At 36.1% G+C, this 24584-nt stretch overlaps 1 protein-coding gene and 1 long non-coding RNA gene across 6 annotated transcripts in view; both read left to right on the top strand.

Annotated features, from left to right (window-relative positions):
* Positions 1 to 24584, top strand: part of KIAA1328 (KIAA1328 ortholog) — a 320199-nt gene that overhangs the window by 204185 nt on the left and 91430 nt on the right. The gene's annotated exons all lie outside the window — the stretch shown is intronic.
* LOC116572184 lies at positions 357 to 11756 on the top strand. The gene is made up of 3 exons (XR_004278152.1): positions 357 to 368; positions 7929 to 7932; positions 11588 to 11756. It is a non-coding gene; the product is annotated as an uncharacterized LOC116572184 (long non-coding RNA).

Raw genomic sequence — 24584 nt, 5'->3', positions numbered from 1 at the left:
AATAAAAATCATTCATGATCCTACCATTCAGAGATAATCCTTTGAACCTTCTCCCCCTTTCTTTCTTTCTTTTATAATATAGCCTATATTGAGTAATGGGAGCTATGCTTATGAAGAATTTTAATTATGCTTTTTTTCACTGAATCAGTATTTTCTGATACCGTAATTTATTTTATGAAAAGTTGATACTAATTTATTCAACAAATATTTATTATCTGACATATTTTTCTATGTTGCCCTAGTATTGTATAATCCAGGCTTATACTATTATAAATGTGCCTTGAAGAATATTTCTATGAATAAATTTTTTACTTTATCTCTATCTTTGTCTTTGATATAGATTCTATAACTGAAACTACTGACTCAAAGTATATGAATCCTTTTAAAATCCTTGATTCACATTATCCAGTTGCTTTCCATAAAAGTTAAATCAGTTTTTACCACCAGAGCTGTGTTTGAGAATTCTCTTTTCATGAAATTTGAAGAATTTGTGGCCATTATTTTTTCAAAAACTTTTTTTGCCTATTCTCTTTCTTCTTTTCTTTTTGTATTTCATTTACAGGTATATTAGGCCTTTAAGGAAGTCCTTGACTCTTCTAATTTTTTTTCTTTATTCTTCATAGCGGATAATTTTTTATTGATCTGTCTCAAATTCATCAACTCTTCTGTTATTTCCAGACTACTTTTAAGCCTGTAGAATGATTTATTTTTATTTACATAATGGATTTTTTAGTTTTAGGCTTTCCATTTGGATCTTTGTTTAAATTTTCTATTTCTCTGATGAACTTTCCTTTTTTATTCATTACAAGTATATTTTTCCTTTAAAATGCTTTTCTCCAATTCTAACACCTGAATCATCTTGGGGTTTGTCTCATTGGTCAACTTTTCTCTTGAGTATTGGTCATTTGTACATTTGTACATTCCTTTGTACATTTAGCAAATTTTTTTTATTGTTTCCTAGTATTGTGAATGACTCTGGAATTCAATTATAAACCCTCTAAACAATGTTAATTTTTATATGGTAGCAAGCAGTTTACTTAACTGAATTCAAATTGCAAGCTCTGTTTCCCTTGAGCAACAGTGAAAATCACTGCTGAGCTCTTTTAATTGGGGCAGATGTTTGAGTCTGCCCTATTTTCAGGTAGTTCAGGGGTCGGTCAGCCACAACTGGCAGGGTTGTTACACAGAATTTGAGGCTTTCGGTCTTTCTCTCTTACCTCTCCAGGATTTTTCTCTTTTCATGTGCTTTGGTCAGCTCAGACTCTGTCCTCTGGTTCTTTAAGACTGACCTTCAGCTGAAAGCCATTTAAAAAAAAGAAAAAAAAAATGAAGAACTCTCCCAGTGCCAGTCTTTTTTCAAGTGCTGATCCTCTTCCAGTTTCTGCTTGTTTTCAATGACTCTTCAGTGCTTCAGGTTTGGTTTTTGTTTTGTTTTGTTCTGTTTTGTTTTTGTTTTTTCTTCCCAGTGTTTTAATTGTTAACTATGGGAGTTTGGTCCTATAGAAACTACTCATCCAGTGTAAAAAAAACCTAAGAATTCTCATTTCAGACAATTCTGCCATCTTTTAATTTTGGTAAAATACACAGAATATAAAATGTACCATATCAGCCATTTTTTAGTGTACAGTTCAGTAGTACTAAGTATATTCACATTTTTATGTAACCAATCTCCAGAACTTTTTTATCTTGCAAAATTGAATCACCATACCCATCAAACTGCTCTACATTTCCTCTCCCGGTAGGGAGCACCTGACAACCACCTTTCTACTGTCCATTTCTATAAGTTTGACTACTCCATTACCTCATATAAGTGAAATCATACAGTATTTGTCTTCTTATGACTTGCTGTAATTTATTTTTTATTTAATTTTTACTGTTGATATCAAGCATACGGATAGTTTAAAAACTCCACTAGTTCAACAAGGCTTATGCAAAATAGCAGCCTCCTCTGCAGTGGAGAAGCAGTACTCCCAGTTTTCACTCTTCAGAGAGAAGAAGTTTTGACTGTTTTAGATGTTTCTTCTTTTATCTGTTTCTTCTAGCATTATATCCACATTTCTGAAAAACAGACTTCTGTAGGCATTGAATACTAGCTTTCTTCTATGAAAGATGGTGACTTAGCTCTCACAGATAACCATCTGTTGGCTTTCTCCCTCTCTCCTCGCATGTCCTCACATTTCTTCCTTCTCCCCTCCTTTCCTTTTCCACTTCCCCCCTAATATACATACCCACACACATGGGTGTAAAAATAATATTTCCCTTTTCCCTTCATTCTGTCCTTGCAATATAGCTATATCATAAGATGGTTACAATAAGATTGTATCTATTTTATACACAGCAGGTCCATGTACTATATGATTATTAAATTTAATTTCCATATAATTGTTTTCTTTAGAGCTTAGAAATACCTTATTTAATTTTCTGTGTACTCGTTGATTTGTTCATTCATTCAAATATTTATAAAGTTTCCCGCCAGGTATTAGACACATTCTAAACTTTGGGGGATGTAGCAATGCACAAAAGAAAAATTTCTGACCTTGCACAATTTACATTCTCACATCTTAGAATTCCCAAACTCACCCAGAAAGTTTAATTCTCTGAATATATTTAAACACATTAGTTATTCTATCATGTCTTCATTACATTCTTTTGCTGCTTTATTCCCTTCTTTCTTCTTTATTTTTTGGTTTTTTAAGATATCCCTCCTGGAGCCCTCTGTAATCCTGCTTATATATTTACTTGCTTCCTTATGGTACAAAAAATATATATATAAAATGCTGATAAGCCAGAATAAGAAATTAACTCATACCTATAATCTCATCATCTAAAAAAAATACATAACTTCTAGATCTTATTTCTTTATGGTATATGATATGTATTATATTACATATTTTGTTTCATATCCCACTTTTTAAAATTCAAGTGTAGTTAGCATACAGTGTCATATTTGTTTCAGGTATACAAATAATGATTCAACAATTTTGTACATCACTCAGTGCTCATCAGCGTAAGCATACCCTTGATCACTTCGATCTACTCACCCATCCCCCTACCCACCTCCTCTCCGGTAACCATCAGTTTGTTCTGTATATTTAAGAGTCTGATTTTTGTTTGTCTCTTTTTTCTTTGTTTGGTTGGTTTACTCCTTAAATTTCACATGTGAGTGAAATCATATGGTATTTGTCTTTCTCTGTCTGACTTATTTCACTTAGCATTATAGAATACCCTCTAGTTCATCTGTGTTGTCATGAATGGCAAGATATCATTCTGACTGGGGCGAGTGGGTGGCTCAGTGGGTTAAAGCTTCTGCCTTCAGCTCTGGTGGTGATGTCAGGGTTCTGGGATGGATCCCAACATCGGCCTGTCTACTGAGCAGAGAGTCCGCTTCCCTTTCTCTCTCTGCCTGCCTCTCTGCCTACTTGTGATCTCTGTCAAATAAATTAAAAAAAAAAAAAAAAGATATCATTCTGACTAACTGATATTCCGGGGGGGTGGGTGCGTGTGGGTGTGTGTGCACGCACCCACACGCATCACATCTTTTTTTTTTTTTTAATTCCAATATAGTTAACATAGAGTGTTAGTTTCAGGTGTACGTTATAATGATTCAACAATTCTATACATTACTCAGTGCTTGTCAAGATAACTGTACTCTTAGTTCCCTTTACCTATTTTTACCCATTCCCCCACCCTTCTGTTCTATAGTTAAGAGTCTGGTTTGGGGTTTTTCTCTTTATTTTTCCTTTTCATTTGTTTTGTTTCTTAAATTCCACATGTGAGTGAAATCGTGTGGTATTTCTCTTCTCTGATGGACTTAGTTCACTTGTCATAATACTTTCTAGATCCATCCATGTTGTTGTAAATGGCAAGTTTTAATTATTTTTTATGGCTAAGAAATACTGCATTGTACATATATACCACATCCTTTTCCATTCATTTATAGATGGACACTTGGGTTGCTTCCATATCTTGGCTATTGTAAATAATGCTGCAATAAACACAGGAGTGTATGTGTCTTTTTGAAGAGATGGTTTTGTTTTCTTGAGGTAGATGCTCAATACTGAAATTACTGGATCATATGGGAATTCTATTTTTAATATTTTGAAGAAATTCCAGGGGCACCTGGGTGGCTCAGTGGGTTAAGCCTCTGCCTTCAGCTCAGGTCATGATCTCAGGGTCCTGGGATCGAGCCCCACATTGGGATCTCTGCTCAGCAGGGAGTCTGCTTCTCTCTCTCTCTCTCTCTCTCTGCCTGCCTCTCTGCCTACTTGTGATCTCGGTCTATCAAATAAATAAATAAAATCTTTAAAAAAAAAGAAAAGAAAAAGAAAGCAAGAAATTCCAGACTGTTTTCTACAGTGGCTGTACCAATTTGCATTCCCACCAATGGTGGATGAGGGCCTTATTCTCTACTTCTTAGCCTATACGTGTTATTTCTTGTATTTTTTTTTTTTTTAATTTTAGCCGTTCTGACAGATGTATGGTGATATCTCATTGTAATTTTGATTTCCATTTCCCTGATGATTAGTGTTGAGGATCTTTTCAGGTGTCTGTTGGCCATGTATGTCTTCTTTGGAAAAATGTCTATTCAGGTTCTCTACCCAGTTTTTAATTGGATTATTCAGTTTTGGGGGTATCAAATTCCATAAGTTCTTTATATATTTTGAATAGTAACCCCTTTAATAAGATGATTATATGATCTTTATTCTTTCTCTTATTAATGTGATGTATCACACTGATTAATTTGTGAATATTGAATCACTCTTGCATCCCTAGAATAAACCTTACTTTATAGAGGTAGATGATTTTTTAATGTAATGTTGGATTGGTTTGCTAATATTTTGTTGAGGATTTTTGCATCTATGTTTATCAGAGATATTGATCTATAGTTTTTTTGGCTTTGGATCTTTTTTTGGTTTTGGTGTTTGTTTTTGGGAGGGGTGGGTTGTTTTGGTCTTTTTGGTTTCTTATAGTATCTTTACCTAGTTTTGGTATCTGGTAATCGTGGCCTCATAGAATGAATTTGGAAGCTCTCCTTCTTCTATTTTTTGGAATAGTTTGAGAAGAATAGGTATTAACTCTTCTTTAAGTGTTTGGTAGAATTAATCTGTGAAGCCATCTGTCCTGAACTTCGGTTTCTTTTTTTTCTTTAATTTTCTTTTTAAATTTCTTTTCAGTATTGCAGAATTCACTGTTTATGCACCACATCCAGTGCTCCATGCAATACGTGCCCTCCATAATACCCACCACCAGGCTCACCCAACCCCCCACCCCCCTCCCCTCCAAAACCCTCAGTTTGTTTCTCAAAGTCCATAGTCTTTCATGGTTCATCTCTCCCTCCAATTCTCCCAACTCACTTTTCCTCTCCATCTCTCTTGGGAGTTTTTTTTTATTACTGATTGAATTTCATTGGCTAGTAATGGGTCTGCTCAACTTTTCTATTTCTGATTCAGTTTTGGATGTTTACATGTTTCTAGGAATTTATCTATTTCTTCTAGATTGTCCAGTTTGTTGGCCTATAACTTTTATAATTCTTTGTATTTCTGTAGTGCTGGTTGTTCTATGTCCTTCATTTCTGACTTTACTTATGTGAGTCTTTTTTTTTTTTTTCTTAGTGAATCTGGCTAAAGGTTTATCAATTTTGTTTAACTGTTCAAAGAACCATCTCCTGGTTTCATTCATCTGTTCTATTGTTTCTTTAATCTCTGTTGCATTTATTTCTATTCTAATCTTTACCATTTCCTTCCTTCTGCTGGCTTTGGGTTTTGTTTGGTCATATTTTTCTAGCTCCTCTAGGTGTAAAGTTAGGTTGTTTATGTGAGATTTTTCTTGTTTCTTGAGATTGGCCAGTATTATAATCTTCCCTCTTAGAACAACTTTAGCTGTATCCCGAAGATTTTGGACTGCTGTGTTTTCATTTTCATTTGTCTCTCTATATATTTTTATTTCCTCTTTGATTTACTGGTTGACCCATTCATTGTTTAGGAGCATGTTATTTTTCCTCCATATATTTGTGTTCTTTACTGATTTTTTCTTATGACTGGTTTCTGGTTTCATATTGTTGTGTTCAGAAAAGATGCATAATGTGATTTCAGGGTTTGGGTGTTTTTTTTTTTTTTTAAGATTTTACTTATTTATTTATTTGCCAGAGAGAGAGAGAGAGAGAGAGAACACAAGTAGAGCAGCAGGCAGAGGTAAAGGCAGAAGCAGGCACCCCACTGAGCAGAGAGCCCTAGGTGTGGGACTCGATCCCAGAACCTTGGGATCATGACCCAAGCCGAAGGCAGACGTTTAAGTGACTGAGCCACCCAGGTTCCCCGATTTCAGTATTTTTTTGGTGTAATGCGATCTATTCTGGGGAATGTTCCATGTATACTTGAAAAGAATGTATATTCTACTGTTTGGGGATAGAATGTACTTTTTTTTTTTTAAGATTTTATTTATTTATTTGAGAAAGACAAGGAACACAAGCAGGGGAGGTGGTAGAGGAAGAGGAAGAAGCATGCTCCCCACAGAACAGGGAGCCAAATGCTGGGCTTAAACCTAGGACACTGAGATCATGATCTGAGCCAAAGGCAGACACATAACCGACTGAGCCACTCAGGCACCTCAGGATAGAATATTCTGAATATATATGTTACGTTCATGTGGTCCAGTGTGTAATATTCCAATTTACTTTTAGTTATACTTCGATAACTGTAGATATACTATGATATATTTTGGATGTTTGGATTATCCTGGATTATCTGGGTGGGCCCAGTCTAATTACAAGCCCCCAAAAGTGGGTCTGTGCTGGGTCCAAGAGATGAAAGGAAAGGAGAAGGAGAGATTCCAAGCACAAGAGTGACTTAACCTGTCATTGCTGGCTTTGAAAATGGAGGGAGGAGGTCACAAGCCAAGGAATGCAAGTAGCTTCTAGAAGCTTGGGACAGTCCTCAGCTGACAGCCATGAAGGAAATGGGGACCTCAATCTTCTAACTGCCAGGATCTGAATTCTGCCAACAACCCAGATGAGCAAGGAAACATCCTCTCTTAGACCTCCAGAAAGGAACATAGCCTACACCTCACAGTGAGACCTGTGTCAGACTTCTGACCTACAGAACTGTAGAACAATACATTTGTGTTGTCGAAGCCACTAAATTTGTGATAATTCATTTTAGCAGCAATAGAAAATTAATAAAAATACTAACTTGTTTTTTTATAAAAGCATATTAGTCTGTGGTTTCTTTATATACTGTAACTTATCCAGCACTTCTATTTTTGGGCATTCAGGTTGTTTTAAGTTCTTTACCACTATGCGTAAGACTAAAACAAGCATGACTGTACTTATAGCCTTATGTTCAGGTACTTATATTTTTTTTTAGAATAAATTCCCCAACATGAATAAGTCAGAGGCTATTTTTACATAAAGATATTTTGATATAAGTTAGAGTTATAAATTGTAATAGTTCATGCCAATTTTCTTTTCCTAAAGATTGTAGCAATGCATACTCCTGCTTGCAACTCATGAAAGTTTTCATCACTGCTGTTTGGGTAAGTGGAGTGAGTGCTTTACAAACTAGCACTCCAGTGTAAGAGATGGACATGTTTTAAAAGTTTAAGTGCACCTGGGCATGCATGTCCTACATTCCAATTATGATAAAAACGAGGTAAGACTATACACTGCTTCCAAAAAAATATTTCCTAATATGCCTTTTATCACATCATAGACCTTTTAAAATATTAATCTACATTGTAAGAGTTTGAATAAACTCTGGCAACTGCTTCCAAAGTCTGACAGTCTTTGGAAATCCAAGAATTCTTACTCAACAGCACTTAAATTATTTAATCTAATGTGAGATTCAAAGAAGTAAAGGCAATGAATTCATCTGTCTCCTTGATTCATTTGGCTGTGAAAATGATAGTCTTCACTAACCCAGAAAGAGGTAGAGATGGGTCAAGGGAGAATACATACAGCTTGAGAAGCCTTTGCAGAATGATTTAAATAAAAAATGTCTGTTGATTTTAGAAAATATAATATAAAATTGTTGTGGGAGATGACCTCCTTTCTACCTTGCAAGCTTTTTGATTTTGGAAGTGGAATTCCCTAGATAAAATTTAATTTTAAGTTAAATTTTGTTTATTTGGAAATTTAAATTACCTTAGTATTAAAAATGTGTATTTAAAATATTAAACTTACTCAAGTGAGGCATTAAGAATTTGGAACTAAAATAAATGAGATAATGAGGAAGTGAAAAACATATTTTTTATAATTAACAGCTCATTTTGAGTTAATTATATACAATTACCAAAATCTAATTGCAATTTATTTTCTATTATCTGTGGGAAGAATCACAGGCAAGGGAGCTTACATTGCTGCCTTCCTGCATAAATGCTATAGAATGAAAATAAATAATATGTGAGGCCTTAATGACAAATAAGAGCAAATAGTAGGGCACAGCTGAGCCAAACCACTGGAAGATAATTACCACATGAAAGATGATAATGACCTAAAGAGTCACAAGAACTCTGATTGCTTATAGGTTTTTTGGTTTGTTTTTTAGTTACTTTGGTGTCTTTTTGTTGGCTATGCAAAGATGACCCTTACAGATTAACATTAATTCTGTAATTCTGCAGATTTCTAAAAATCTGACCATTTTGTATTTTTGTATAATACTGAGCAACAAAATTTTTATTAGACATCTATTAATATTAATTTTAAAACTGGCTTGCTAAGTACTACAGGAAATATACAGAATCTCCTACCATCAAGAAAAACTGGCTTGCTAAGTACTACAGGAAACATATAGAATCCCCTACCATCAAGTACTCTAATAGGAGAGTAAGGCAAATATCCCAATATTTATCACCTATTAGATAGTATAAGTGCTACAAAGGAAACACAAATTAAGAAAAGGTTTTTGAAGATGTACTATTTGAAACAAGCCCTAAAAGATAGGATAAAATTTCGATGGGTTAGGGGCATCTTTGGATGTGTCTGTGTGTTTCATGTGGGTGAAGACATGCAGAGAGTCTGAGTGAAGGAAGATAATCACACGGTATGTGAAGGGCATAGCAGGAAGTATACTTTAGTTTTACAGGAAGTGCAAGGGAAAATGAAATTACGATTAAAATCATAACTTGGGTTACATTATGAATGGGTTTAAATACCAGAACAAAGGTTTTGGATCCATGTGACTGGAAGAATAAAAACGTCAGGAAAAGGAATTGATTTTGTGATAGCGATGCTTAATTTTATTTTAAAGACCATTGGAATGAGGGTCAAGAATACCAGGTTTTAGTCCTTCCAGAAATTAGCCAGTGACTTTAAAGATAATGCTATGCTCTTCAGTCCCCTTGCCTATAAACAGAAACTTCAACTAGATTTTCAGTTTCTTCCATCTCTAACCTGATTATCTAGTTATTAAACAGATTGGATTTCCAACCCAAGGTACCTAGTATATAAGTAGAAATTTGAATTTAAATCTCCTAAGAGAAATTTAAGTTAGAGGTTTAGATTTGGGAGTCATCTAGATTGGTGTTGCCCCTGTAGGAATGAGTATTAGTTTCTGAGAAAAAGTTCAGAGAAATGTAAACAGAACCTTTGAAAATGCCTAGATGTAAGAGTCTGAAAAAACAGGAGTGACAATCTGAAAAGCTGTCAAAGAAACGGGCTAGGGCCGTGTCATAGAAGCAAAAGAGGAAAAGCAGAAATTTGGTTGAAAGAGTATGATTTTGGAGTGAGGAATGATTTGAAATATTGATAATCCTGAGAAGTAACTGGTGAAAGAAAAGATTGCAAGATGAGTAATTGATGGAGCCCAGTCCTCAAAAGGGTAGGATGATTAATTTCTATCACTGGTCAACCTTTCACTTATTTGTTATAGGCTTCTCTTTCTCCACTTGTACTTACACCTACCCCTTCTTCCCTTTTTTCTACACATTTTACCAGTGTGACTTTATCTAGGCCCTTGGCTTCAAATATTATCTATATGTTAGTGGCTCCCAAATTTGTTTCTACAGGACTGACCTTTCCCCCTAATCATTAAACCCATGGATCTTGTCTGTACAAGACTTCTACTAAACTGTCTGGTAGGTATCTTACAGATAACAAAGCTAAATTTCCCTTTTCTACCCCCCACTCCATATTCACCCCATCCAAAACTTCATTTCAATAAATACTAGCCACTCAAGTCAAAAAATGTCCTTCACTTCTCTCCTTTCTTCTCTCTCCCCTCACAAGCAATCCATAAGATATTGTTTTATTTCTTTTTTTAAAAAAGATTTTATTTATTTATTCGGCAGAGAGAGATCACAAGTAGGCAGAGAGGTAGACAGAGAGAGGGGAAGGGAAGTAGGCTCCCCGCTGAGCAGAGAGCCCAATGCAGGGCTCCATCCCAGGACGCTGGGATCATGACCTGAGCTGAAGACAGAGGCTTTAGCCCACTGAGCCACCCAGGCGCCCCAAGATATTGTTTTATTTCTATTCTACCTCCAAAATGTATGTATTCCTCCCAACAATAGTTCAAACCTGAGCTTCTATGTTCTCCCATCCAAGTACTAACCAGGCCCGACCCTGCTTAGCTTCCAAGATCAGACGAGATCGGGCGCGTTCAGGGTGGTATGGCCGTAGACTGAGCTTCGATATTCTATAAAGAGTTCTGTTCTTACCCCCACACAATTCATTTTCCACAGCAGATGGAAAGATTATTTAAAAATAACAGTCTACCCCAGCCTAAAATTTTCAGATTCCTCAATCATGTAGAATGAAATCTAAAATCTTTTGCCTGTCTTAGGATATTCTACACGATCACCTTCTGCTTACCTCATTTTATACAACTCTCCTTCTTAAATGTTTACTGACCCTTACTTAAAATTTGAACTTCTTACCATGGCCTTTAGGGTCCTTTATGTTTTTTCTTCCTTGAATCCTATGTTCCAATTTCATTAGCCTTGGTCTTCTTTCAGTTTCTAGTATATGCTACAGCATACCTATAGCTGTCTTTGGCACTCTTAACCCTGTTCTTCCTTGTGTTAACTTTTTTTAGATGAGAGCTTAAATATGATCTTCTAAGAGGGTACTTTCCTGATCACCTATGTATAGCATGTGTCTCTCATTGTTCCCTGTTTCAGTATTCTGAATTCTCATACCACCACCCAACTTTAAGATTCATGAGGGCAAGGATCACAAGTGTCTTGTTATATATGATACATTATAACATATCTTCTATAGGTTATGAAGATTAAATATTCATCATATAGTATGTGTTCATAAAATATTGGTGCAATGGATTTTTTAAAATCTCAGTCTTCTCAGTAGAGAATGAAGTGAAATCATCTACTAAGAAAGGTGGCTGTTAAGGACAGTATCTGGGAGGAGGAAAGAGATACCTGGAATAATCTCAGGGGAAGGTATAATAAGAAGTCATTAAAGGGATGATTAAGAAGTGTTATATCTGTATTATAAAAATTATTAAAATTCCCTTAAGTTAATAAGGCAAACTACCCCAAGAGGCAACTCTCAGAAGAATAAACCCAAAGAGCCAACACATATATAAAGTCTTCTGACAACTAATCATGGGAAAATAAAAATTAAAAACAATGGAAACAGCTGAAAAACCTAAATGTGAGACAGGAATCCATCAAAATCCTGGAAGAGAACACGGGCAGCTACCTCTTTGACCTCAGACACAGCAAGTTCCAACTAGACACATCTCAGAAGACAAGGGAAACAAAGGCAAAAATGAGCTATTAGGACTTTATCAAAATAAAAAGCTTTTGCACAGCAAAAGAAACAGTTGACAAAACCAAAAGATGACCTACAGAATGGGAGAAGATATTTGCAAATAACCTTTCAGATAAAGGGCTAGTATCCAAAATCTGTAAGAACTTAACAAACTCCACACCAAAACAACAAATAATCCAATCAAGGAATGGGCAGAAGATACAGACATTTCTCCAAGGAAGACATACAAATGGCCAATGGACACATGAAGAAATACTCAACATCACTTGGCATTAGGGAAATACAAATCAAAACCACAATGAGATGTCAGCTCACACCAGTCAGAATGGCTAAAATTAACATGTCAGGAAACAACAGATGTTGGTGAGGATGTGGAGAAAGTGGTGGTGGAAATGGAAGCTGAAACAGCCACTCTGGAAAATAGTGTGGAGGTTCCTCAAGAAGTTAAAAATAGAGCTACCCTAGAACCCAGCAATTGCACTAGTAGGTATTTACCCCAAAGATAAAAATGTAGTGATCTGAAGGGGCATCTTCACCCCAATGTTTATAGCAGTGTCTACCTTCAGCTCAGGTCATGATCCTAGGGTCCTGGGATAGAGCCTCACATTTGGCTCCTTGCTCAGTGGGGAGTCTGTTTCTCCCTCTTCCTCTGCTGTGCTCTCTCTCTCTCTGGAAAATAAAGTCTTTTAAAAAAGAATTCTTCATGTAAAAAGATTACATTTCTCCAGTATTTCAGAGTTCTTTAACAACCTGACTGATTAACATGGGTGGGATGTCATTGGTAAAATTGAACTCAAAGATATCCCACTATAAAGCATAACTAAAATGAGAAAAAAATGTTTGCTATTAATTGAATGTCATATAGCTTCAATAATAGAGAAATTTTCAGGGATTGTATAGTGATCTTCCTATCATCTCTCAAATCTCTCAAGTAATTTTGAGCCATAATAAAAAGAAAACAACTAGTATTTTCTTTAGACCCATATTCCACTCTTTAAATCACTTGCCTTTCTGATAAATATAAAAATCATCACTTAAACATAGAATTACCACAGGATCCAGCAATTCCACTCCTAGATAACATTCATCTACACAAAGACTTCTCTATGAATTCTCATGGTAGTATTATCCATAACAGCCAAAAAGTGGATATAACCCAAATGTCTAGCAACTGATGAATTGATATATGAAATGTTGTGTATCTATACAGGGGAATATTGGACAATAAAAATGAACAAAGTACTAATACATGCTACAATGTGGATAACGTTGAAAACAAGTTAACTGAAAAAAGGTCTCAAAAAAGATTGTGAATTGTGTCTTCTGTCTATATGAAATGTCCAGAAATGGTAAATCTGTAGATAAAGGATGTCAGTTAGTGATCACCTAGTACAAGGAGTGGAAAATAGGAGCAACTGCAAATGAGTATGAGGTTTCTTTTGGGGGTGTTAGAATTACTCTAAAATTATATTTTGGTGATGGTTGCACAACTCTAAACTTACTAAGAATTACTGTAAATTGGTATAAAGTATATATGGTATTTAATGGTATGGTTATGGTATATAAATGTATCTCATTGGTATATAAATGGTATATAAAATTATCTCATTATAACTTAAAATTTATGGGATATGGTATATATGGCATATAAATTTATCTCATTATAACTTAAAATTTTTTTCCACTATTTTTAATATTATTCAGTATTCAAAATAGATAAGAACAAAAGAAATGTTACAAAGTTTTGCATACTCTTAGACCATATCAGCCTTCTTTCTCAAGATTTTTCTGCCCACATACCCCTTCCTCTAGTTGGTAATTGCTTTTTAAAACTTAATTCTTTAAGATGACCACCTACTCTGTATTCAAAAATAGATACAATGCTAAGACAAGAGGTAGCAAATACTCAAATTCTATTTATGAGACTTATGTCCTGGTGAATGATAACTTGATAAGTCAAGAATTGGACACTCAACTGAGCCACCTAGGTGCCCCACAAGCACAGTTTCTAAGTGATGACTAATAGACTAAAACATAAGGCTACTCGAGGTTCTTCCCAGCTATTGTCTACACATGCTTTGTTACTTTGGATATTCTTGGCACTCAAATAGGAAAGGACAAACCCACTATCCCCTTGTACATCGTATAGCATATCCTTAGAATTACCTTCATGTGTAAAATCTACATGTTCTTGACACTGGATAATTTTTTAATTATATCTGTCCTCTTAGTATACAGTGGGTTTGTGAGATAAATATTTTCTAAGATGGCAATTCATAGATTTGCAGGATATTAGATTATTTGGCTGCATATCATTTTCCTAGGGTCTGATTTATATGTATATGGGGCAGGGGGTAGAGAGCATCATCTATAGAAATTAGAGTAATTTCCTGAAGAATATTGCTGCTACCACTGGTTAAATACAAGGAGCTGGATAATAAATTGTGTAATCAATTACATTTAATATGCTGCACACAAATGAATAGAGCCGTGGTGGTTTTTATCCTTCACTTTAACAAACATATACAAATCTTCGTAGAAGTAATTTTCTTCCCAGACAACATTAGTGGGATTGGGGAATTGGAAGTTTCATTACCACTTGAGTCGGCTTTACTTTGATAACCTCATTCCCAGTTTTATTTGGAATAAGAGCAGTTTGATTTCTGTTTAGATAGTAACTGCCTATCCTGTTTCCAATCTGAAACATATGGATTCTTGTCCTGATTTGGAGCAAGGGTGGCATCTTGCATAGTGAACATTGTTTCCCAGGAGATACAGAAAAACAATAGTCTCGGAGGTTCAGCTGGTTAAAAAAGTGTGATTTCTTTGTTACCATCTTTTTTGCAAGCCCCAATTAATAGAGATTAGGCTAAAGCCTACAGCTGCAGATTTCGGTATCAAATGGTGGGTAGTACCCGAAGGACTGTTTCTGGATCTAGTTGATATGTCCAAGTCTTGATTCCTTTTTTCTTCCTACAGGTATGTAAGATTTTTATTTGAAAGGGATCAGTAAACATTGCTGTGTTTCATTTATACAACTGAAGTATTTGCACATAAGGTATTTTGCAGTGGCAAGAAGGAATCAGGCAGAATGGATGGAAGGCAAAGACATTTTACCAAAACGTTACACTGGCATATAAGATATTTATATGCCTTTAAAAGGATGGAGGCAACAAGGTAAAGATTATTAAGTCAGTTTTTTAATTCTTGTTTTCAGAAGTCCCAAGAGCTCTCTCTGAGAGGATATACAATTTTTCGTTGCCATAAACAATTTTTAATTAGCAGTAGCTTCAAATGGCTTTTCTAAATGCCTGGATATAGTTAAAAAATTGGTTTTTGAATTCAAGACAATGGAATACACAAAGGATAATCACATACAAACACAAAGGTTAAAAAACAAGTGCATTCTTTTATTTGTAGAAGTATGTATGTAGAGACATCCTGGGTAGGTAGAGTAACTGGAGTTTTCTTTGAAGATAAGATGAAAAGAAACAATGACTGTGTTTCTGAGCATACATTTTGATCATAAAGTGTCTAAGGATATGGTTGTGATCTTGATTAGCCCATGATTTGTTGTAGGTAGATGCCTGTCTCTGAAGGACTAGCTATTACATATGAAGCAGTGCTAATTTTTTATAATCCTACAGAGAAAATTTCATATTGAACTCAACTCATTTGTTTTTCACATTGCTCCTGTGGTGAAGAGGATTGATTTCTGTGTTGCTTTTGCTATTTGGCATTTTCTCCTTTGGTAAACAGTGTCTGCAAGCTTTAATCCTTTAACCTTGAATCTGAGCCCTGGGCTATTTGTTGGAAAGAGAATCTTTCTTTGTTCTATCATGTGACATGGTGAAGGACTGCATTAGTCAGGGTCAACCAGAGAATAGAAGCAGTAGGAGACGTGTATTATGAGATGTATTGCAAGAAATAGGCTTATGCTAAGCAAGTCTGAAGTCATAAGGCAGGCAGGCTGTCAGGAAGATCAGGCTGGAACTCTTAGGTACAAGCTGAAACTGCCATCCACAGGAGGGGTTTCTTCTTTTTCAGGGTAGCCTCAGCTCTACATTTAAGACTTTTCCAGAAATTTAATCAGGCCCTTGAAAATTCCCTAAGATATTACGGATTTTTTTTACATATAATGTATTATTTGTTTCAGGGCTATAGGTCTGTGATTCATCAGTCTTAGACAATTCACAGCACTCACCATAGCACATACCCTCCCCAGTGTCCATCCCCCAGCCACCTTATCCCTATCACCCTGCTCCATTCCAGCAACACTCAGTTTGTTTCTTAAGACTGAGAGTCTCTTACGGTTTGTCTCCCTCTCTGGTTTCATCTTGTTTCATTTGTCCCTCCCTTCCCTATATCCTCCATCTTGTTTCTCAAATTCCTCGTATCAGTGAGAAATTATAAATGAAATAATAAGTTATTTTTTGATAATTGCCTTTCTCTTATTGACTTATTTTGCTTAGCATAATACCTTCTAGTTCCATCCACATCATCGCACATGGCAAGATTTCATTTTTTGATGGCTGTATAATAGTCCATTATATATATACACCACATCTTCTTTATCCATTCATCTATTTACAGACATCTGGATTCTTTCCATAGTTTGGCTGTTGTGAACATTGCTGCTATAAACACTGGTGTGTATGTACCCCTTTGGATCACTACATTTGTATCTTTGGGTAAATACCCAGTAGGGCAATTGCTGGGTTGTAGGGTAGCTCTATTTTTAACTATTTGAGGAAACTCCATAGTGTTTTCCAGAGTGGATGCACCAGCTTGCATTCCCACCAACAGTGTAGGAGGGTTCTGCTTTCTCCGCATCCTCACCAACATCCGTCATTTCCTGATTTGTTACTTTAGTCATTCTGACTGCTGTGATGTGGTATCTCACTGTGGTTTAGATTTGTATTTCCCTGATCCTGAGTGATGTTGAGCACTTTTTCATGTGTCTGTTGGCCATTTGGATATCTTCTTGGCAGAAACGTCTTCTGCATATTTCTTGATTGGAATATTTGTTATTTGGGTGTTGAGTTTAGTAAGTTCTTTATAGATTTGGGGTATTAGCCCTTTATCTAATAGGTCATGTGCAAATATCTTCTCCCATTCTGTTGGTTGTCTTTTGGTTTTGTTGACTGTTTCCTTTGATGTGCAAAAGATTTTGATGTCGATGAAGTCCCAATAGTTCATTTTGGCCCTTGCTTCCCTTGCCCTTGGCAAGGGAAATAAGTTGCTGCGGCTGAGGTTGAAAAAGTTGCTGCCTGTGTTCTCAAGATTTTGATGGATTCTTACATTGAAGTCTTTCATTCATTTTGATTCTATTTGTGTGTGTGATGTAAGGAAATGGTTCAGTTTCATTGTTATGCATGTGGCTGTCCAATTTTCCCAACACAGACTCTTTTGTTGAAGAGTCTATCTTTTTTTCCATTGAGCATTCTTTCCTGCTTTGTTGAAGATTAGTTGACCATAGAGTTGAGGGTCTATTTCTTGGGCTCTCTGTTCTGTTCCATTGATCTATGTGTCTGTTTTTGTGCCATTACCATATTGTATTGATGATTATAGCTTTGTAATAGAGCTTAAAGTCTGGAATTGCAATGTCACCAGCTTTGGCTTTCTTTTTCAACATTCCTTTGGCTATTCAGGGTCTTTTCTGGTTCCGTACAAATTTTAGGATTATTTGTTCCATTTCTTTGAAAAAAGTTGGTGATATTTTGATAAGGATTGCATTAAATGTGTAGATTGCTCTAGGTAGCATTGACATTTTTTTTTAAGATTTTATTTATTTATTTGACAGAGAGAGATCACAAGTAGGCAGAGAGGCAGGCAGAGAGAGAGGAAGGGAAGCAGGCTCCCCGCTGAGCAGAGAGCCCGATGTGGGACTCGATCCCAGGACCCCGAGATCATGACCTGAGCCGAAGGCAGCGGCCCAACCCACTGAGCCACCCAGGCGCCCAGCATTGACATTCTCACAATATTTGTTCTTCCAATCCATGAGCATGGAGTGTGTTTCCATTTCTTTGTGTCTTCCTCAATTTCTTTCATGAGTACTTTATAGTTTTCTGAGTGCACATTTCTTTGCCTCTTTGGTTAGATTTATTCCTAGGTATCTTATGGTTTTGGATTCATTTGTAAATGGAATCAACTCCTTAATTTCTCTTTCTTCTGTCTTGTTGTTTGTGTGTAGAAATGCAACTGATTTCTGTGCATTGATTTTATATCCCAACACTTTACTGAATTCCTGTATGAGTTCTTGCAGTTTTGAGGTGGAGTCTTTTGGGTTTTCCACATAAAGTATCAGATCATCTGCAAAGGATGAGAGTTTGACTTCTTCTTTGCTGATTCGGATGCCTTTTATTTCTTTTTGTTGTCTGATTGCTGAGCTAGGACTTCTAGTACTATGTAGAATAGTAGTGGTGACAGTGGAAAGCCCTGCTGTGTTCCTGACTGCAGAAGAAAAACTCTCCGTTTTTCCCCACTGAGAATGATATTCACTCTGGGTTTTTCATAGATGGCTTTGATGATATTGAGGTATTGATACCTTCTATCCCTACATTTTGACGAGTTTTGATCAAGAAAGGATGCTGTACTTTGTCGAATGCTTTTTCAGCATCTATTGAGAGTATCATATGGTTCTTGTTCTTTCTTTTATTAATGTGTTTTATCACATTGATTAATGTGGCTATTGAACCATCCTTGCAGCTCAGGAGTAAATCCCACTTGATCCTGGTGAAAATCCTTTTAATGTACTATTGGATCTTAATGGCTAGTATTTTGGTGAGAATTTTTGCATCCATGTTCATCAAGGATATTTGTCTGTAATTCTTTTTGATGGGGTCTTTGTCTGGTTTTGGAATCAAGGTAATATTGGCTTCATAAAATGAGTTTGGAAGTTTTCCTTCCATTTCTATTTTGTGGAACAGTTTCAGGTGAATTAGTGTTTGGTAGAATTCCCCTGGGAAGCCATTTGGCCCTGGGCTTTTGCTTATTGGGAGATTTTTGATGACCACTTCAATCTCCTTACTGGTTATGGGTGTGATCAGATTTTCTATTTCTTCCTGATTCCGTTTTGGTAGTTTATATGTCTCTAGGAATGCATCCATTTCTTCCAGATTGTCAAATTTGCTAGCGTATAGTTTCTCATAATATATTCTTATAATTGTTTGTATTTCTTTGGTGTTGGTTGTGATCTCTCCTCTTGCATTCATGATTTTATTTATTTGGGTCCTTTCTATTTTCTTTTTGATAAGTCTGGCCAGGGCGTTATCAATATTATTAATTCTTTCAAAGAACCAGCTCCTAGTTTCGTCGATCTGTTCTGCTGTTCTTTTGGTTTCTATTTCATTGATTTCTACTATGATCTTTATTATTTCTCTTCTCCTGCTGGGTTTAGGCTTTCTTTGCTGTTCTTTATCCAGCTGCTTTAGGTGTAGCATGAGGTTGTGTATTTGAGGTCTTTTTTGTTTCTTGAGAAAGGCTTGTATTCCTATATACTTTCCTCTCAGGACCACCTTTGTTGTGTCCCACAGATTTTAAACAGCTGTGTTTTCATTTTCATGTGTTTCCATGAATTTTTTCAATTTTTCTTTAATTTCCTGGTTGACCCATTCATTCTTTAGTAGGATGCTCTTAGGCTCCATGTATTTGAGTCCTTTCCAACTTTCCTCTTGTGATTGAGTTCTAGCTTCAGAGCATTGTGGTCCAAAAATATGCAGGGAATGATCCCAATCTTCTGGTACCAGTTGAGACCTGATTTGTGACCCCGGATGTGATCTATTCTGGAGAATGTTCCATGTGCACTAGAGAAGAATGTGTATTCTGTTGCTTTGGGATGGAATATTCTGAATATATCTGTGATGTCCACCTGGCCCAGTGTGTCATTTAAAGCCTTTATTGCCTTATTAATCTTTTGCCTAGATGACCTGTCCACTTCAGTGCAGGGGCTGTTAAAGTCCCCTACTATTATTGTATTATTGTCAACGTGTTCCTTTGATTTTGTTATTAATTGGTTCTCATAATTGGCGGCTTCCATGTTAGGGGCATAGATATTTTAAATTGTTAGATCTTCTTGTTGGACAGACCCTTTAAGTATGATATAGTGTCCTTCCTCATCTCTTATTATAGTCTTTGGCTTAAAATCTAATTTATCTCATATAAGGATTGCCACCCCAGCTTTCTTGTGATGTCCATTAGCATGGTAATTTGTTTCCCACCCCTCTCACTTTAAATCTGGAGGTGTCTTTGGGTCTAAGATGAGTTTCTTATAGACAACATATCGAAGGGTCTTGTTTTTTTATTCATTCTGATACCCTGTGTCTTTTGATTGGGGCATTTAGCCTATTTACATTCAGCATAACTATTAAAAGATATGAATTTAGTGCCATTGTATTGCATGTAAGGTGACTGTTACTGCATATTGTCTCTGTTCCTTTCCTATGTGCTACTTTTAGGCTCTCTGTCTGCTTAGAGGACCAATTTCAATGTTTCCTATAGGACTGGTTTAATGTTCACAAATTCTTTTAGTTTTTATTTGTCCTGGAAGCTTTTTATTTCTCATCCTCCTTTCAATGAGAGCCTAGCTGGATATAGTATCTTGGCTGCATATTTTTCTCATATAGTGCTCTGAAGTCAGTCCTTTCTGGCCTGCTATATCTCTGTGTATAGGTGTGCTGCCAGTCTAGCCTTTCTGCTGTTGTAGGTTGTCTAAGGCTGCTTGAAGGATTTTGTCTTTGTCTCTGAGACTTTTAAGTTTTACTACTAGATGTTGGGATGTTGACCTATTTTTATTGATTTCAAGGGGGATTCTCTGTGCCTCCTGGATTTTGATGCCTGTTTCCTTCCCTAATTTGGGAAGTTCTCCACTGTAATTTGCTCCAATGTACCTTCTGTCCCTCTCTCTCTTTCTTCTTCTTCTAGGATCCCAATTATTCTAATATTGTTTTGTCTTATGATATCACTTAGCTCTTAAATTCTCCCCTCATAATCCAGTAGTTATCTCTCTTGATCTCAGCTTCTTTATCCTCCATCATCAGGTCTTCTAAGATCACTAATTCTCTTCTGCCTCATTTATCCTGCAGTTAGAGCCTCCATTTTTTTATTGCACCTCAATAGCCTTTTTGATATCAACTTGGTTAAATTTTAGTTCTTTTATTTCTCCAGGAAGGGATTCTCTAGCATCTCCTGTGCTTTTTTCAAGCCCAGCTAGCATCTTTATAATTGTTATTCTGAACTCTAGTTCCATCATCTTACTGATGTCTATATTGATTAGGTCCCTGGCAGTCAGTACTACTTCTTGTTGTTTTTTTTGAGGTGAGTTTTTCCATTTTGTCATTTTGTCCAGAGAAGAATAGATGAATGAGAGATCAAAATGCTTAAAGGGGAAACAACGACCCCCAGAAAAATATACACTAAACAAATCCGAAGAAACCCAAAACCAGGGAAAAAAGAAAGAAGGGGAAAAAAAAAAAAGAGAGAGAGAGAATACAATCAGGCTGGTGAATAGAACAGAGTCACACATTAGATTTTGGGTGTATTTTGATCTGTTAGAAGAAACTGCCTCCCAAACTTTTAAAGAAAGAAAAGCATATAGATAGATAGATAGATAGATAAGTATGATGAAGGGATAGAATATGACTGTAAAGATGAAAATTTTTAAAAAGATTTTAGAAAAGGAATTGATAAGATAAGAAGTTGGTTGAAAAAAAAAAGAAAAAGAAAGGAGAGAATGTGATAAGGCAGGAGACTAGAACAAAGCCATACACTAGATTTAGGGTATATTTTGTTCTGTTAGAAGAAACTGTATCCCAGAATTTTAAAGAAAGAAAGACATATATATATACAAAAAATAAGCTTAAATACAATGAAGTGATAGAATATGGCTTCCAGAAAGTGGTCACCTTTCTATTCATAGAATTTTCTTCTTTTCTTTTCTTCTGTTGAGTTCATAGGTGTTCAGGATGGTTTGATAACTATCTAGCTGAATTCCTGGGACCAGATGAAATTTAAGTCTCCTACTCCTCTGCCATCTTGCTACCAATCCAATATTATGGATTTTAATCATATCTGTGAAATATCTTCACAGCAATCCCTAGATTAGTGTTTGACTAATTAACTGAGTAATATAGCCTAGCAAAGTTGACACATAAAGACCATCATAGCACACCTGGTGTCAGCTCGACACCCGTGCACATCTCCTTAAACCATACTTAATCTCCAATAAAGATACTAAGAAAGGCATACTTCCACCTAATGTGATACAGATATCCCACATACAGCTGAAAAACCCAGTCCCCAGAAGAGGATGTGAAGTCTTAGTTTGATGGTCATTGTCTTGCTAGCCTGTAATTTTAATGCTGTGATGTGATGTAAATTATGATTAATGCATCTTATGTTTGATAATGAAGGGATGAGAGGAAAGAAATAAAAAATTTAGTTAATATGCATATACCGACATACTCAAAGTAAGGAAGAAATATTAGTCTTTATCTCTGCAACTGTCCACATGGCTGTAGTTTATATTTATAACTACTTTTTTTCAGTTATCCATTCCATATTCCCTTTGCCATCAGCAAATGCTTTGGCTAGTTATGGATCTTTGTCCAGTAAGGTGCCCCAAGCCTTTATTCCTGAGGGCGTGGGCCATTAGCATCATATCTGAATTGGATTTTTTTGTAGCTTCCCATTGACGTTAATCAGAGGACTTAGTACTAAGAGACACCCCAAGGGATTTCTTGTATTCCTGACATCCATTTCCCTCTTAGCTCAATCATCCCAGCCAAATAGTAACCATCTTCTTAGGCTATTAAGTTAGAACCATGAAGAGCCAAAGTGGAAACATGCCATGTCTACTTCAGTTCAGTGGAATCAGTGTTACATCTCCTGGTGGGGATATTCCTCCTTTGGAACTAAGACCTCTAGACCAACAGATCCCAAGGTCATAAAGAACCGAAGCAAAAATTTTGCTAATAGATCACTTAGGGAAATAGTGAGTAGAACCACTCCCATTTCCAACCTTTCTTTTTTGGACTTATGAGTCGTAACTATGCTATGGCAGGAATAGTACCATATATTGGCACTGACTTAGAAGATATTTAGAATATCCTAAAGGACCTTTCCCAAGCCATGCAAGGTATTCCTTCCTAGCTGGCACTGTTGCTAAGCCTTTAGATGCCATTTCACTCTACTATCATGATAGCTGCTTTAGGATAATTGGGGATATGGTGAGACCAATGAATTCCACTAGTATGGTCCCATTGTAGTACTTCATAGCAAATGTAAGTTCCTTGATCAGAGACAATGCTGGGTAAAATACCATGATGGTGGGTAGGACATTCTGTAGGTCCATGGGTAGAAGCATTGTATACACAAAAGGAAAATCCATATCCAGAGTAAATTTCTATGCCAGTAAGATATATGACAGCTACTAATACCATGACAGCTACTAATACTGGACACCTACAGTCTATCAATTGAAAAAATAATATATGGATAGAATGAATGCTGTGGTACTGGATTAGAGTTGGAGACATTAGTATATTTTCACATTTTTGTGTTGTCTTAATCTTCTCTGGCTGTCATAACCATATACCAAAAACTAAGTGGCTTAAGCAACAAATTTATTTCTCACAGTTCTGAAGCCTGGAAGTATGAAATCAGGATGCCAGCATGTTCAGGTTATGTTGAGGGCTCTCTTGGCTTGTAGATGGCCACCTTCTAACTGTGCCCTTACATGGTAGAAACAGAGAACCAGTGAGCTTTCTGGTGTCTCTTCTTCTAAGTATACTGTTCCCATCATCAGGGCCTCACTCTCATGACTCATGAAAACCTCATTACCTCCCAAAGGCTCCATCTACAAATAAAAAAACCATCACATTGGAAGTTAGGGCTTTAACATATGATTGGGGGGCATAATTCAGTCCATGGTGTGCTTGCATATGTGTATACACTAATGAATATATACAAAAATAAAATTATATAAGGTTAGTATACATAATATATATTCTGTAGCTATGTCTGCTGAGAGGGCCTAGGAACAGTGATTCCCCAGTGACAATAAGCATCCAGCATCCAGATCTTGGTTTCTAAATCCCATTCTCCAATAAAAGAAACCAGGACTCTTGAGAGAAATGGCTAATTTTATGGGTGGTGCAAAGAAAAAGAGAGGTGAGCCTGATCCAGAAAGCAAGGAAGTGCTCAAAAGTCAAAAGAATGAGAGCATGTCAGAGAGACAGAGAAGTCAACCTAAAAGCTACCAATGGCCAAAACCACAACAATTTGAGCAACAAAACAAACAGTGTACTGTATTATAACCCAATGTATAAAATAAGTACAAATGATCATACATATATAAATAAATTATTGAATGAATAAACAAATAGAAGAAAAGAGAAAAATCTTCCTTCAGAAGAATTCCAAGTAAATATTTCTCCCTCCAGGAGGTAGAACTTAGTACTAACTCTGCTTGAGCGTGAGCTTAGGCTTAATGAGTCACACCCAAGAAATAGGATGTGGAAAGGGAAAAGCATAATTTATGGTGGAGAAATATGGTGAGCGCTACCTTAATCAAATGGCTAGTGATTAGTCATGTTGATATCCTGTAATCCTTGGTATGATGTGGTAAGGAGGGAACTTCACTGCCACAGTGTTCTTCCCAAATATTTATAATCTTGGGGAAAACAACAGACAAATCCAAACTGAGGAACATTGTACAAAATACCCAACCAGTCCTCAGATATAGTCATTAAAGACAAAGACTGAGCAATGTCACAGACATTAGGAAACTAAGAAGACACAATGACTAAATACAGTGTGATACCCTGGAACAGATCCTGGGACAACAACAACAAAGGCTTTTAAG

This window comes from Mustela erminea, chromosome 13 (genome assembly GCF_009829155.1).
Source record: "Mustela erminea isolate mMusErm1 chromosome 13, mMusErm1.Pri, whole genome shotgun sequence".
NCBI lineage: Eukaryota > Metazoa > Chordata > Mammalia > Carnivora > Mustelidae > Mustela > Mustela erminea.
The sequence above is the reverse complement of the archived record's forward strand: the minus strand, read 5'-3'. Positions and strand labels throughout refer to the sequence as shown.